Consider the following 16,395-nt stretch of genomic DNA (forward strand, 5'->3'; position numbering starts at 1 on the left):
TACTGACTGACTTGCCAGCTTTACGGCAGATGGTGAAGGTGATCAGTTCATGATCACAGCTTCCCTTCAATTGTTAGGTTGCCAGTTAGGTCATCCCCGGTTGCCAGTACGAGGTCGAGCAGCGCTTTACCTCTTGTTGGCCCTGCATCAGATAGAGGTCATCCACACAAGAGAAAGCTTTGCAACTGCTCGGATTTGGCCAAGCGCTCCTCCCATGAGATGTTTGGGTAGTTAAAGTCTCCCATGACAACCATACACTGGGATTGTGCGGCCTCAGCCAATTCCCTGGTGAACTCCTGGTCAAGGTCTTGACTCTGGGTAGTGGGTTTGTAATAGACCCCCACCATAGTATAAAGAAAATTTCTCTCTCTCTCTCTCTCTTTCTCTCACTTTTAAATCTCCCCTTTTTTTTTCTCCATGAGAAAGATACGGGGAAACAAAGCATAGGAAAAATCATTTTTGTATTTTTTCCCTTTCCAGGTTAAAAGGGGAAAGGAGTAAGTATGGAAGAGGAAAAGAAGAGGGAAAAAGGGAATGGCAAACCATTTGTTAAAAATAAATGGCAATACATTTATTTTGATTTTTTTAAATCTTTTTTTAATGAAAACAGATTAGTTAATTTTTTCATGGGAAAATAAATCTAGTTTTCTAACTCATCAAAAAAAATCACATCTTTTTGAAAGTGCTAAATGGAAATTAGATATAAAAAATTATGGCAATTATCTTTGAAAATTCTAGCCTTAAATTTAAATGTCTGTATTTCTAAATATATATTTTCTATACTAGGAATTACCACTGAAATAACAACATTGGTTAGGTGTAGGAAGTTTTTACCATGTTTCTGTATGAAACCAGAAGCCCTGGTTATATGCATTTATAAGTACAAAAATGTCCTTTTGGTAGTATATCACATTTAATTTGGGGTTCTGTTACAAGCTGCATCAACAGAAGGACTTTCTGGTAAAAGCTGTCTGTGCTAGCAGAGTTTTGCTGATACGGCCTTTAAAAATCTGTCATCAAGGCTAAATACAAGCGTTCAAGAAGCCCAAGGCAGAAGAGCTTTAACTTTCAAGATTTACTCTAAACACTCAAGGTTAGGTTGGGACCAAACGTAACAGATTTTAGTCCTTCAGTGGGGCAGAACTCAGAACCCACCTGCGCAGGCCAAGCCCAGCTTGGTGCTTCCCAGTGTGTCCCACAGGCTCCCTGGGCTGCCAAAGACTGCTGAATGGAGCTGAACAAAACATGAAACCTTGGGGAGGCAGGAGGAATGCTGTGCATGAAATTGTCACCCCTTGGTTTAATTAAAGGTTGCAGCTCTAATACTTAACATAAAAGTATATAATAAATAAAAGTGAATAATAAAGAAAAAACTGTGGAACACTGCCTGCTCCAGAATTTGAACCAGAGCCCAGGGGGCTGCCAATTTTTGCAGGAGCTGTGCTGCTCTCCTGCAGTGGGACCTGGGTGTGGAGTGGCTTGGCCTGGCCTGGCAGGGTGGTGGGCCACATTTCCACCTCTCCCTCCCTGCCAGCTTCTGAGCACTCCCATGCCCTTCTGGGACTGTCCTGGAACCTCTTGGGGGCCTGGCACCTACACTGGTGACCGCCAGCAGCTAGGAGGAGCAATTTAAACCTGGAAGGTGGGTGATGTCCCTGCCAGCCCTAGCATCAGGTCTTGGGAAGCCTGGTGCCCCTCTTCCCACCCTGCTACTCCCTAGACCAGGCCCCACCAACCACCTTCCTGGCTCCTTGGACAGTCAGTAGGTCCTATGTGCCACATCTCCTGAACCATCCTCCACCCCAGCATTTCCCAATAAATGTGTGGTGTTGAGTGTTCCCCCTCAGCCACCATCCAGAGCTAGCTCCCATGGGATCCCCAGTCATGTCACCCCAGGGAAGAGTCCCTGGAGCAGGGCTCACCGTACTGTATGGGGCTGGGCATCAGCCTTTCGCAACAGTCCAGCCCAGCCCAGCCCAGCCCAGCCCAGCCCAAGAAGATTACAGTCTCTTCATGGGAGCCAGCACTGATGCCACTCAGGGGAGTAGTAGCTGGATCCCAAGTGGTCTTTGATCCTATGCATAAACCCCTTATCATGACACTGTAACTCTCAGTTCCACAGTGACATGGGTGCCGTCTATCAGACAGCAGATGGCCATCTGAAGACCTTGTTCTTGGACCTTTGTAGTGTACTCCTGGGCCTGGATGGCTCATTCAAGTGCCATAGCAGCACAGGTGCAAGCAGCTGCCACTTTGTCCATTCCCACCCTCCATATCAAGGGTCCCGTTTGGCCCTTATTTTGCCAGGACCATCTACACATGTCTCGTGTGCTCTGCAGGTGTCCAGCTGACCATCCTGGATCCAACATCTTGACTTCCATGCCCAGTCCTCCCATGCACAAATACAGAGTCTGCAGACAAGAGAGACACTGAGGAACCTATGGTGAGTCCCCAGTCTTGACCCTTTCCTCCACCTGGGATGGGAAACTCTGCACTTGCTCACACCCCAGCACTGACCACCCCATGGAATGCCTGCTTTCTACCTCCCAGCTGGGAAAACCTGGATGCCTGAGTGTCATCGCCCTGCTGTGGGAGCTTGGATGCCTGGGAACCCAAACATCTGGACCTGGAGGGATGAGCCTTCTCCAGTTCTTTGGGGAGAGAGGGGGAAGAAGTTAGGGAGGTTTTGCTAGGGTGAATTTTTCTGATTCCCACTGTGCCTTTACCTGAAGAGGAGTGGCACCTTGGCAATGGCAGCCAGAGGTACATCAGTGAAAACCCACAGTTACAACTGTTGGCTACACCTCAGCTGTGGGGCTCAAAAAAAAGCTTTTATACCTTTTAGTGTCTCTTTTGGTGCCAGTTTTTATTAAGTGGCTCCACATCAACACACTGGCCACTCTCAGGTAAGCTACATGATCCTAAGGGATAGGGCGGCCAGTGTCCATTAGCAAGAAGTATGGTCCCATTCAAACAGACTAAAACCCCCCCAACAACAGTAAGGAGCAATGACCCTGGCACCTGACCATTGTTCCAAACTAGTGGCATGCAGTGTTCCCTCTAAGCTGCACAGTGTGCACAGGTGCACCTGGCAGCACGGCATAAGCGCACCTGCGTGGCATAAGCAGCCCTACGCAGCCACGCATGCCGCACAGTTTAGAGGGAACACTGCTGGCATAGGGTTGGGTGGAGGTGTTAGAGGCATGAGATCAGTGGGGAGCATCAATAATTTAGATAAGGGGTGGGGTGAATGGAAATTAAATGATTGGTCAGACTAATCCAGTCTCAAATCTATTCCTATAGCGTTTGATACTAACACTAAACCGGTCCCCCATTGGGTACAAGCTTAATAGAGAAGCATGGGTCAAGCTGAACAGACTGAGATGTGGATACAGACGCTTCAAAACAACACCGTACAAGATGAACAGCTTGGCCAAACCTCTGTGTGAATATGGTATCCAACAAACAGCACAACACTTAATGAAAAGCTGCAATCCTTACAAATGCCCAGATGGGATAGATGAAATCTACACACTGAGCGATAATACCAGGCAGCAGCTTAATAGCTAGCTGGAGAGAACAAGGTTGGGGGAGAAAAAGGGTTGGAAATGGAGGCTTCACCACCTTGGGTCACTGAGACCCCAAGGGAGGGGCTGGCCCAGTGCTTGGGCAGAGAAGACAAGCTCTAGTCTAGGCTAGACCACCACCCCATGAAGGGGGGGTGAGCAGGGTGCTGCAATGCTCCATGGGACATCAGTGGAATGGAACTTACCATGAGTTGTGATGGGATCTGGTACAGATGTTTATTACTGTGCTGTAATGGACAGCGCAGAAGTCTGGTACCACATCCATCGAGAGTCATCTCAGAGCAGGTTCCACCATTCTTCTCAGTGCTGTATGTGCTCTGACCATCTGTTTGGTTACAGCTATAAAGCACTTTCTATATGCTTACTGTGCAATACGTGTAACTTCTGTACATGGCCTAAATGACTTCCCAAGGTCAGGCTATGAGTCAGTGGCAGAACTAAGACTTTACCCGTGGTTTGCTAGCCTCCTGCTTGAACCATTTGTACTGATAAATACTTCAGCTGTTCATGTCACCTGGTCATAAAACCATTCCACATAGTTCTGTCAAAGAAGCACTTAAATATTTCAGGATCTTTGTAGTTACCTGATGTTACTGTGTGTCTGGCAGCCAGCCTGGTCATTGAAGTAGTTCACAGGGAGGGTTATATGAAAGGTGCACTGAATTTCACCATAAGGAGGTCAGCTCCTCAGCTGGTCTACATTAATTTAAAAGAGGAACTAACTCCTAGGTTTTACTGTTGTTTGGGTCTTTTCTGATGGCAATGGATTTCTCCTAACTAAAATACATGTTTAGTTATTCAGTTAATCTGACGTTAAGCCACGGGTTCAAATAACTCATACTTGTCAAAAAAAATCTACAAGATCTACCTATCACTGTTAAGGTGCAATAAAATCACAGCAATCAAGATTTTTATAACATCCAAAATACACATGTGGCAGGATGTGATGGTATTGTTGCTTTTCAAATCCTGGGACTTAGGAGGAACGTGAGTAGCGTGCATTGAAAATTAAATACTTCTATTTATATTTGGTTTTTGTGCTCCAAGGCTCATTACCATTGTGTATGTGGACTGCTAGGGCAGGCCTCTGTGATTTTAAGTGACTCAAGAGCTTTCTTCAGAATCCTCAAGTAATTCACTCTGTTTTCCCTTGGCATGAACTCCTCTGGGCAACAACAGCTTTAAGCCCCTGCTGCTAAGCACTAATACAAAGTGCATAAGCTCAAGATTGTCTGTTTCAAATCTTTTAAATGTGCGAGCCTGACAACGATCTTAATGGAGTAGGGATTTTGCATTTGCCAAATTGTCCTGTCTGGAAATGCAGATAATACAACAGCATAGCTTGAGCACAAGGCAGGGGCATAACTGATTTCAGAAGAGATTGTAAAAAATGAGGGCGTTTGGCTTATCATTCTCCACAAGCTGTTGTGCTTAGCTGCTGCCTTTCAGGTCCCTGGGTCTGTGAAAACACAATGCTCTGCTGAGATGACAGCACATCATCACGATGTTTGCGTTCAGCTGCATAGTATCACATCTGCTGCAATGATACACCTACTGAATTGAGCTCACCAGCCCAGCCCTTGAGCTGCAGCCAAACACTGCTCTAAAGCACTTTTGTACACAGCTCCCTTGAACTGTGCTGAGCACATCTTGGCAGAAACTCAGGCTCTGGGCCTGCAAGTTCAATGAAGTAGATGTCACATTGCTGGCTGCCAACAGTCCCCCTGAGAGCCATTCCACTAGGGTTAAAGGGTTACCAAGATATCCTGACATTCTGGCTATATCTTCAACAATATTTTGATGCCAGGGCCCATGATAGGAAGTAACCCAAAACCACTGGATAGAGGGAGTGGGGAAAAGGGGTTAACTGGAGAGGGGTAGGCTACAGAGGGCCATTTAAACTAGCCTTACAGAAAATTTGCAATACCAGAGTGGCCCAAAGCAGCCAGGGCAGGGCTGACGGCTGATATCACCCACAGTATTAAGTTGCATGTGCTTGATCCAAACACATACTGTTTGTGATGATGGTTACACCTGAACCTTTTCCCAGCTCTGCTTAGAACCTCTCCCTTACATATCCCTCCCTGTATGTTATGGGTGCTATAAAGTTAATACAATAGGTCTTATAAATGCTGTGCAAAAAAGTGCACTCTTGGATGAAGCCACCCAGTTAATCATATCAGCCAATGATTCTCAGAAGGGATTTGGAAATCTCAGTTTTTGTGTACCCAGCCCAAGGCACTGCAGAAAGGCCTAATCATCAGGAAGCATGGACCAGATCCAGGAAAAGGATTCAGGTGGAATTCTGGGGCCAAAACTTGCTCACTCGCTGCTTCACACTGGAGGTGCGCAAGCTCCATGGGTGCTTCATTTTTCTAAACAAAAGAAGTCTACACATCTAATTTCTGCTTCTGAGTATGCTCAGAAGCACCATAGTCTGGACAAGGCTGACAGCTCAGCACCCTTCTCACTCTGAGGCCTGATTGGGAACCAGAAACTTGGCATTCCCTGTCTTATAGCTCGACATGGTAGACAGTCTCAACAGGTACCTAATGGATCTGGCCCTTCACACATGCAGATGAGGCACTGTTTTCCTTTAGAGAACAACTAGAAGAGGAGCAGTTGGCCCCCTTCTTTTATACATAGTGATTGCAGCAGCACAACCATTCAAGCCTACCTCTGCCTGAATGTCTAACCACTGAAATGGGGTGAGAGAATTTAAGGCATGCCCCTCTCCTCGGCATTTCCCTCTAGGCCAGCTCTTAAGGCTCACGCCCAGTCAGAGATGCCTAATCCTCCCCATACATTGAATAACAAGCCTCAGAGCCTAAACTAGTGTTCTGGACTTCACTAGGTATCTAACATTAGAGCAGAAGGTAGTGTTCCTGGTGGACTTCCTGGTGAAGTCCAGAACACTGCCTTCTGCTCTAATGTTAGATACCATCATGCTGAGCCCTTCTATGAATCAAGAGTCTTGTGTGCTCTTCACTTTCTGAAAATTACCCACCCTCCTACAGGGTCTCAATTTGGCTGCTCAAAACCTGAGCCCCTGATGGCCTTTGAAAATCTTTGTGGTTGTACTAAAAATATTTATCTAGACATGGGACTTGGAGGAAATTCTGCCGTTATGATTGAAATGTATTTAAATGTTATCTAATTTAAACCCAGGAGCTGGTTTATTATTCATGGTTCTTGTCAGTTAAAATACATTATGAAACACCTTCCTTTAGTCATCTCATGGAATCTCTGCCTGTGTAGTTCAAGGAGATTTAAAGCAGCCAGAGGTGATATATGTTACCTAGGTGGAAAACGGTCAGGAAATGCTTGAAGTAGACTTCACATGCCTAAACGCTAGCTAACAAGAAAATGTAAAATAAAGCACTTTCCCACACACACACACACACACACACACACACACACACACACTATTTGGCACTCTTCTGGTCATTGTTTGTCCATTTTATCATTCCCCCTTTCATTCCCTCAGGGCATCAATTACTCCCAATTTATAAAGGGATCTATATACACAACAGAGCCAAAGATGTGTGGGACAATTTTGATGGCTTTTGGCTCCCTTAGTCTGAGGGTTGGTTCTACACCAGTCTAGTGGTTGATATTGTTTGCGTCTACCCTAAAGTATGCTCTCTGGAAAAGTTTTGAAAAGGAAAAAAATTCCTAGCATAGACAAAGCCAAATTGTTGCTGCTAAGCAAGCCACCCACATAGTCTCTTGCTCCAACAGAACATTTTCAGTGATGTCTTCACTTAGGTGGCCAAGTCATTGTTTATTGGGGATTTCTAACTGGATTTCCCTTGAGAACACAGCAGTACACTATATTGTACATAGCAACCTTTCGCACTAAAACTTAATTCTCTGCAAGTAACGATAGTGGATTCCATTTCCTCAGTCTCTGACTGTACAGGCTGTGGCAGATCTCCAGCTGCATTGGCATAAGCCATATTAAAGGCCATGGATTCAGCACCAGCAAGAGGAACAACGGACACCTATACATATGATAGAGCTCTGCTCTGATACATGGTAATTAGCACGTGCTAGAGCAGACTGGATTAATTGCATCTGCTGTGAGTCTGCTGGAGCGTGCTAATTACTGCACTCCAGCAGCCTCCACATCACGTGTATTCAGCATCCCCATGTTTCAGAATGGTGACGAGGTGCTTTAACTAAAGCTTGTCAAAGGAGCTTTAGTTAAAGTGCTCCCACTGCCATTCTGAAGTATGGGATGCTGAATACAGGTGACACTGTAGGCGTTTTAACTACAGCAGCTCTCAGGGCATCTATAGATGTTTTCCAGAGGACGGGCGAGGGGTGCTTTAATTAGAGCCACTCTAACTAAAAGTGCCTGCAGTGTCATGTGCATTCAGCAACCATTTTGAAAAATGGGGACGCTGAATACACGTGACGTGGAGGCTGCTGGAGTGCAGCAATTAGCACGCTCCAGCAGACTCACAGTGGATTCAATTAATCGAGTATGTTCCAGCATGTGCTAATTAGCATGTGTTGGAGCAGAGCTTGATCATGTGTATAGCTGCCCTCAGAGCTGCTCTAATGAAAATGCCCCTCCTCCACCCCGGAGCACATGTATAGATACCCAATATCCATACACATAACCAGCATAGTAGCTACAGTGGGTTCTGGTTTGGCTACTAATACTTTTCCTGGGAATAAAAGCAAACTTGAGTTGTTTCTACCTGAATGATCTGAGCTACATTCCTATGGCAATTTTGTGAATCCTCTCTTAAGTATTTCCTTAGATATAGGATTCATAAAGCCACAAGCACCTGGTTTTTCACTACCTTGTGACATTCAGAGTCATTCAGTGCATAGTACAAGTGTCCCACCACCCAGTCAGCATTCTTCCTGCACTTTACACAGAAGCTAAAATATTGTATAAGTAGAAATGGACACACAAAGTGAAAGGTAGAAGACAATGAGACAAATGGTTTCTCTCATATTTCTAGTTCTCCAACCATTCAGAGGTATTCAGGATAGGTGAGACCTGAATTTTGAATGTAAAAAATGAGTGTAGATGAAGACTTTCAAAGTCTGGCCAGACACACTGTAAAGCAGAGAAGAGGGCAGAGACTAGGGTCAGACAAAATTTTTCCTCAAAACCATTTTAAAAAGAAAGTGGGATTTCCATCTAAATGATTTTTCTCTTCTTTCCTCTGAAAATTTCTATTTTTGTGTTGAAAAACCAAATACCAAAACACTGACATATTCCGATTTTGGAAACGCTGCCCCATGGGTGTTGTCAGTAACATGCATTGTATCTCCATTTCCTCCACTGACCAGGCTCCCCAGTCAGCTCCCATAATGCACTATGTTCAGTGACTCCCATGATACACTCCCCCAACTCACTTTCCCAAGTTCAACCAGACCATCCTGGGAGATGGAGTCTGACAAAGAAGCTTGCCCCACAAAGGCTAAAATGTAGCCCCTTTGAGGCACCATGGCAGGATTTACAAATAGAAATATTTCAGGTTTCAGGTGAAACTTCCTGGTATTCAGATTTCATCTGAGAAATCAACAATTTCTGTTTTGACTAATTTTCCATCAGCTCTAGTACAGCCCCTTTATTCCCCTCTTGGGGGTCATTAAAGTATGTTTTCCTAGACCCCTGGAACTATTAGACCTTCCTGAAAGTATGTCTTATAAAGGGTTGTAGGAATAAGAGGATTCAGAAATGCCATATTTGCCCATCTTAGTGGGCTAATGGCTGTGAAGTGCTTAAAGCAGAAAAGTGGGTTCTATTCTCAGCTCTATAGCAAGCCACTTTCTGGCCATTATAAAGCTACAGAAATTTCTCAGAGGGGTAATGTGAGGCTTGGTTAGTTTTATAAGCTACTTTGTGGTTGCTACTGTCTAGATGCCCCAGAAATTGAACATAAAAACATATCATCCTTGAATGAAAGGTGATACAAAATCATAAAATATGACTGCTACAGAAGTCAGAGACAATAATAAAAACCATCTTATTTCCATCCCATCCTACCACACATTTATTACCTTTCTGAGTATATTTGGGTCAGATTCTATCACCTTGATTCATGGAAAATAGTAACGAATAACAAAATACCTGGTGGCACTACTCATTGAGTAAAGAAATACCCATTGTAAAGCCAGAATGATCTAGCCATGTAATAAAGCTTAGAGGATGCAGGACACTTAGTCATAATGAAAGAACACCTCATTTTCCCAGAGAAAAAAAAAATATTTTAGGGTGAATTAGAGCCCTAATCCCAAATGAATATAATCAGAATTCAGCAGTGTGTGGCACCAAGAGAGCTTGCTGAGTTGGATCCAAGAACAAATGAGAACTGAAAATTTAATTACTAATGCTGACTCCAAAGAATTATTCAGAAAGTTCTGGCACATTAAAGATGATAAACAGAACTGGCACTTCCATATAGCTGGGGAAATACTGAATTATCATTTCTGAATTTGCTAAGTTTACTGGCCTTGCAGTCTGATGTACTGCATACATCTTTGCAACAAACCATTGCATAATTCCAAAGGCCCCTACCCCACAAGTGCCTAGCATTCTTGCTAACATCATTGTCCTTTTTGTTATGATAAGCTTGGAGGTCTGCTACAAATAATTTCCAATGAGTAACTCTAATTAGTGGCTAAGACTGGCATATTTCCTGCTATCTGAAATTAGATCAGAGAGTTTGGTTGAGATGAAAAAGCCCTATTAACTCCCTAGGGTTCTACTTCCTGTTTATTAGTAGAAATTATTGTTTTGAACTTTACTGGCTACTATCTAAAGAAGTCTGGAGTCAGTGGTAATAGCAAGCCAAATAAAAGACATCATAACCAATTGTAGTTGTTGAAGTACTGCAACTCCCTTACATAGTGAACATTGCTTAATGAGTACAAGTAGAGTACTAATGAGGTGGGACAATCCATTGGTTAGGGTGCTAGTCTGTGATGCAGGAAATCAGCCCCCAGCCACCTACTCCCTCTGTGACCTTAGAAAACCCACTAAATCTTTATGTCTATCATGGATAAAACAAGGAGAATGGTACTCCCCAACCTCAGGCAGATGAAAACTGTGAAGACTTTGATGTGTTTGGAGACTATGGTAACAAGATGGGGAGGAATAATATAGGTATGTCTACATGGCTTCCCTGGTACTCCAGAGGGCACTGCCCTTGAGTATGCCCTGTCCATTTGCTCCTACTCTGCCGGTGCCAAACCTCGATACGAGTCAGTGAAACTGCTCTGGGGTGCCTCCTGCCTCCATCCTCAAACATGCCAAAGACCTCAAGAGTGGCAACAAGGGAACTCCTGGAGGTGGGCATGTCATGCTAAATTGCTGAACCTCCTAGGAGTAACAAGGGTAAGCATACTCTAGAAGTACAGAGGCCTATTCATTTAATTTGAAAAGTAACAACAGAATCTATTAATGCTTTAAGGGCCAAATTCCAGAGTCAAATATTACCCTAAGGCAGTATTTCCCAAATGGTGGGGCAAGCCCCTTGGAGGAGGCAGAAGCCAGAAAAGGTTCCCAGGGGAATGACTAAAGGTGAACTTGGGGTTACAGTGGCTATTAGCAGTGTGGAAGAAGCCATGGGGGAAGCAGCAGCAGTAATGAAGGACGTCAGCAGAAGGGGAAGCAATGGTGCGGAAATCAGAGGCAATCAGCAGCAACGAAAATCTGTGGTAGCGGAAAAGGAACCAGGTTGCAACCAGCACCTGAAGTAGGAGTTTCTAGAGGAGCTGATTACTCTAGTGGGGTATAAATCCCCCCAAATTTGGGAAACACTGCCTTAAGCACAATAACCCCTAAAGCATGTAGAAACTAAACTTACTTGCACTCCTTTTTCTTTCACTAGGAGAATGAAATTTACCTTCTTCTATCCCCTGGAAGTTACAGGAATCCCAGTTCCCATTATCCATAAATCACCAAGTTTCACCAGAGGCCAAGGAGGTCACCTACAGAAGTTCCTTACTTCCACATGGCCACCTAGTCTTCCTAGTGTCCTTTCATGGCAGGGTGCCTGATGTAGCATTGCTCTCAGGCACCTCCCTTCCTCCACAAACTATTGTTCCTGTTCATTGCCCCTTGGAAACCATGTCTTGTGTTCTCTGCTTTTCATCCTCCACAGCATGATGTTAAAATGCATAATCCTCTTTTAAGAGAAAAGAAAAAAGGGAAAGGCAGGAGAATAGAAAGCACAAAAAATCCCATTCTCAGAAAATGTATTTGAACTTCATAGAGTTCGTAGAGTTTCTATTCAGGAAACAAATGGGTCTTCTAAAGAAGCATGAGATTTGTCAGGATATATTTTGCTAAATCAAACATACTTGAATTTGGCAGCAAGTTTTGTAGCCTCAGGGCTGACTGCATTAAGACAAAGAAAAACTAGCTTTAACACTCTGAGGCAGAAACATGTCTCTAGGTCAGGCTGTTCTTGTGTAGACAGATGCATGGAGCCTTGGTAGTCAGCCTGAGCTGAGCAAATCAACCTGAGCTGAACAAGACTAACTGAAGACCCTTAGTGTCTTTGGAAATATCAAAACCAGGCCTGTTCTTCCAAGTGAAGTAGTGGTTTAAAAACAAGTAGCCACCTTTTCAAGCCATGTGAAAAATTTTCCCTGTAGCTGGGGACACATTCAAAGAGGAGAAATTTAGGCTCAAGCCAAACTTTCAGACAATTAGCAAGGGTTCATGAATGTTCCTGGACATGAATTAATGAACTTTACACATTCTCCATCTCTTTCCAGCCACAAGCACCTGCTCAGCCAGAGCTTTCAAGCAGACCCCAAGAGCTCCAGTCTCTCCTTTGTTTTCTTTGGGGCAGTGGCCTAAATCATTTTACCCATGCTTCTGCTACCTTCTGGGGCTGGTAGCCCTCTTCCTCCAGCTTCTCAAGGCCACTAACAGCTATTTCTCTTATCTTCGCTCTTAACAGTAAAGATGGTGGAGCTTAATACAAATACTGGGCACCCAATTATGCAATAGGATTTCAGGAGAGCAGGAAGCATCAGCCCTCAGAAGGCTTCTCTTCACTGTGAAGTTAATGCAAGTTATTACTTAGTGTTGCCCCAGTTCAAATCCTATCAAGACACGAAGTACTTTACCCAAGTATAGGAGTGTTTTTTTCACTCAAGTCATATGTTAAAAAGTAAGCACAACTCATCAGCTGCTAATACAAGTCGCTTCATTTTCTTCCTACAGTTCTTCCTATGTGCCAAGAAAGAACAGGCAAATCCTTAGACAGATTCACAGAGCAGCATAGTACTGAGAACCCTGGGATGTATTACACATGAGTGAATGTAGTGGTAATGTGGACCCAACAGCCCAAGTGCCATGCCAGTGTGGACACAGTGCAGCCATTCTCCTTCCAGCTAAGTTGAATAGCAAGGAATAACTAGAATGTACAAGGTGGACAGTGGATGACCTGTGTTAACTTTGCACTGAAGATATCCCATTAAAAAAGCAACAGGAACATGTGTGTGTCTGTAACCATTACATAATGGATACCGTATTTACTTGTATATGACACATCTTTCCCCCTGAAAATTAGTTGCTAGAAATTTGGGTGCATACCATAAAAAGAAACACAGGGAGCAGAGCCTGATTATGGTGGAAATGAGCTGCTGGCCCCATTTTGCAAGTCAGGGGGCAGCCAATACTGCCTGGCACATCAGCTGGGGGAGAGTCCACCCAATCCAAGGAGAGGGGCCAGGCACTTGGGCTCCAGCAGGGTGAGGCCCTCAGCTGGCTTGACAGGCACTGCCCATCCCCTATTCTTGAGCCAGGTAGACAACAAGCAGGTCCTAGTGCATCACACAGCCTGGGGGTTAATAAAGCAGCCACAGGTTTTTGGTCCCACCTTACTTGCAGCTGCCTGTGTTTTTTCCTGTGAAAATATCAGCACTGTCAATGAAAGACCTTTTTGCTTCATTCTGCCTTCTAAAAACAAGAAGTGTGTCTTGTTCAGGGATGGGAAGTGTGCAAGAAATTGATATGTCCATATGGTGGCATGCAATGACATGCAGAGACACCCAAGTGAGACACCCAAGTTTATTTTTGGCAAAGTAGCTTGGATACTGTAAGTAATATGTTATCTCTCTCTGTACTAAATTATGGAGGCAGGGCAGGTTAGCCAGGGTAGAATGCAGCATGTGGCTTTGCCTTATGCCATGTAGACAGACTCTAAGTGACTGGAACAACACCACTTTATGACAATAGCATGGTAACTAGAGACTCCACAGTCCATCAACCACATGTTAGTTGTTTTATTTGCAGATTGCGACACTTCCGGGAATATGCCTGTGTCCAATTATGAATCCCATTTGGTTTTCAGAAAACTGTTTGTACTTGTAATAGTTATTTTGAATTAGATCATCTATTAAGTAGCAGGGTGCTGGCCCATAGGAAAGAGCCCTGTCTGGAAAGATGTGACCAAGCAGTAAAGGAGCCCTCAGAAGTGAAGGGTTCTCAGCAGCGTGAACAGTACAGTTTCTGGCAGCAGGGCCTTGCTTTTAAATGGACTAACTTTTTATAGAAAGATGTTTGGAAATGGGGGGAAGGAGGGTGAGAGACAGGGGAAGGGAGGTGGGGAACAGAGAGAACCATAGATTCTCAAATCCTCTCTGGAAAACATGACCAAAAAGGTGTAACTTCTGTACATGTGCAAAAGGGGACAGAGACTGTTTAAAAATTGGTGCTTCTCCAGTCAAGGGAAGCCATTTCACTGCTAGAAAGGGAGAGAGGGACTTTGCTTCCTTGAAGAGCTTCAGCCCAGGACTGATTAAAAAAAAAGAAGGGGTATCAGACTGAGCAGGATTGTGTTCAAAAGCTTTTTGTTTTCCTGTAAATCTGTTGGGCTTTTTAAGTGGAAAGTGTATGTATTAAATAATTCCTTGGTTAAGCCTGCACTCCTGTGCTTTGCTGTCACACTGTCCCCAGTGAGTGTGACTAGAGAAACTAGAGTTTGCCCAGACAGCTGAACTCTGAAGGGGACATGTCTGAGCAACTTCAGGGTTTGGGTGGGCTGAAGAACCAACTAATGAATCCATGTTGCTGGCCTGCCGGGGCAAAGGTGTCGCACCTGGAGAAATGATCAGTAGGGACCTACTGAATTACTGATTGAGTGATTTTCACAGAAGATGCAAAATCAGATGGGTTCTGTGAAAAACGGTGGGCTCGCTTAAAAAAACAACCAGAAACAAAACAAAAACCCACCTCACTGAAAACATGCTGGCTCCCCAGATGCAGCCAACAGTCTTCATGGCACTGCAGCTGTGTCACAGTCCACCAGGGGAAGGAAGGGGGGAGAGACACTGTCAGCACAAAGGGCTGCTAGCAAGATAGCTGCCCCCCCCCCCCCCCACTCCTCACTCTGATTGGCTGAGAGGGCTACCTTTCTGAGGCTCTCCACCAATCAGCAGTGAGGGGCAGGGCCACATGACAGGCAGTCCTTAGCTGATCAGCAGCAAGAGGCAGGGCCAGAAGGACCCTTCAGCCAACCCTGGAGGTTGTCAAAAGGAGACTGGACACACACCTAGCTGGGATCAAATAAACACAGCAGTCTTTCCTGCCCAGAGCAGGGGGATTGGACCCAATGATCTCACGAGGTTCCTTGCAGCCCTAAACTTCTGTGAATCAGTGGTGTGAGGGGGGCCCACTGCACCAACCTGCAAAAGCGGAGGCTAGCTCTGGTATCTGACCACAAAATTGGCTGGCCACCTCCATGAGTTATGTAGACCCCTAGTGATCAGTTTCTAGCCAGACACAAGGTGTTTGCAGGTTGTGGGAGTCAGCAGTTGCATCCAATCATGACAGCATGGTGTCTCTTAAAAGAATGGGACCGGAATCATTAATGCAGATATCAAATGCTCTTACTTAAGAACAATTAATATTGTGAACCAAATTTTCAGATGCATCTAATAAGCACTGAGTCCAGCTGCATCAGGGAGAGCACAAAGAAGGCCTTCAAGGCTTGAACTATTTCTGCTTTGGTCTCATCTCTGGCATAATTTGGAGTGGCATAGACCAATTCTACTTGGTATGCAGACCCTTAAATTGGGCAGAACATCACAAAAGAGATGTAGCATGGTGAAGAAGCTAGGTCTGTACTTCAAGAAACTAACATTGACATAAAATGTCTTCATTCTCTAGGCCATAAAGGATGCTTTTCCTTGCTTCAGTGACATCTCCTTTGGCAAGGCTTTCCCAATCTCCCTAGAACAGGGGACAATGACAAGATAAATTATGTGCTCAGGGCACCCCAGTGCATTGTGTGATCCCAGCTGCCAGTACAAATACCTGAGGCTCTTGGGAAACAACAAGGATGTTCCTTTGGTCTCCACTGGACATCCAAGTCCACCAAAATATTCCTAGAAGCAGGAAAAACAAACAGGTAGTTAAACCACCTCTTGCAAACACTCCCTGTAGCAGGTTTAGAGTTATTGCTTAGATTAGTGTTTAAGCACAATACAGTCCTTTGCTCTCAAGACATGTCTGTTGCATAGGTGTTCTCCCACTCGTCAGCCCTCCAACACCAACATAAACAAAGTCCATAAAGGGTTAACTTACCAGTCTGAGTCTTCTTCAGCCCCTTAGAGGGTGCCTCCAGCTTGCTGCTGCTCCTTCCTCACTGCAGTCTTCCTCTCAAGCTGTCTGTGACTTAGCTCCCTACTCTAATGCTGCTACTCCCAGTCTTGCAGTACCCAGGTCTCTTCTCAGACCCTGAGAGTCCCTGGCCAGGATACTCATGCTCATACATTTACTCTTCCCGTCTGTCTCTCTGGCTGTCCCTCTCCCCCCCCCCCC

At 44.7% G+C, this 16,395-nt stretch overlaps 2 long non-coding RNA genes across 3 annotated transcripts in view; both read right to left on the minus strand.

Annotated features, from left to right (window-relative positions):
* Positions 1 to 16,395, minus strand: part of LOC109303558 — a 184,343-nt gene that overhangs the window by 90,356 nt on the left and 77,592 nt on the right. The gene's annotated exons all lie outside the window — the stretch shown is intronic.
* LOC109303559 lies at positions 3,333 to 5,217 on the minus strand. Its single transcript, XR_002099158.1, has 3 exons — positions 5,208 to 5,217; positions 4,084 to 4,088; positions 3,333 to 3,428 (listed from the first exon to the last, which is right to left on the minus strand). It is a non-coding gene; the product is annotated as an uncharacterized LOC109303559 (long non-coding RNA).

The sequence above is a fragment of the Gavialis gangeticus genome, unplaced genomic scaffold (assembly GCF_001723915.1).
Source record: "Gavialis gangeticus isolate Ggan-Ray unplaced genomic scaffold, GavGan_comp1, whole genome shotgun sequence".
NCBI lineage: Eukaryota > Metazoa > Chordata > Crocodylia > Gavialidae > Gavialis > Gavialis gangeticus.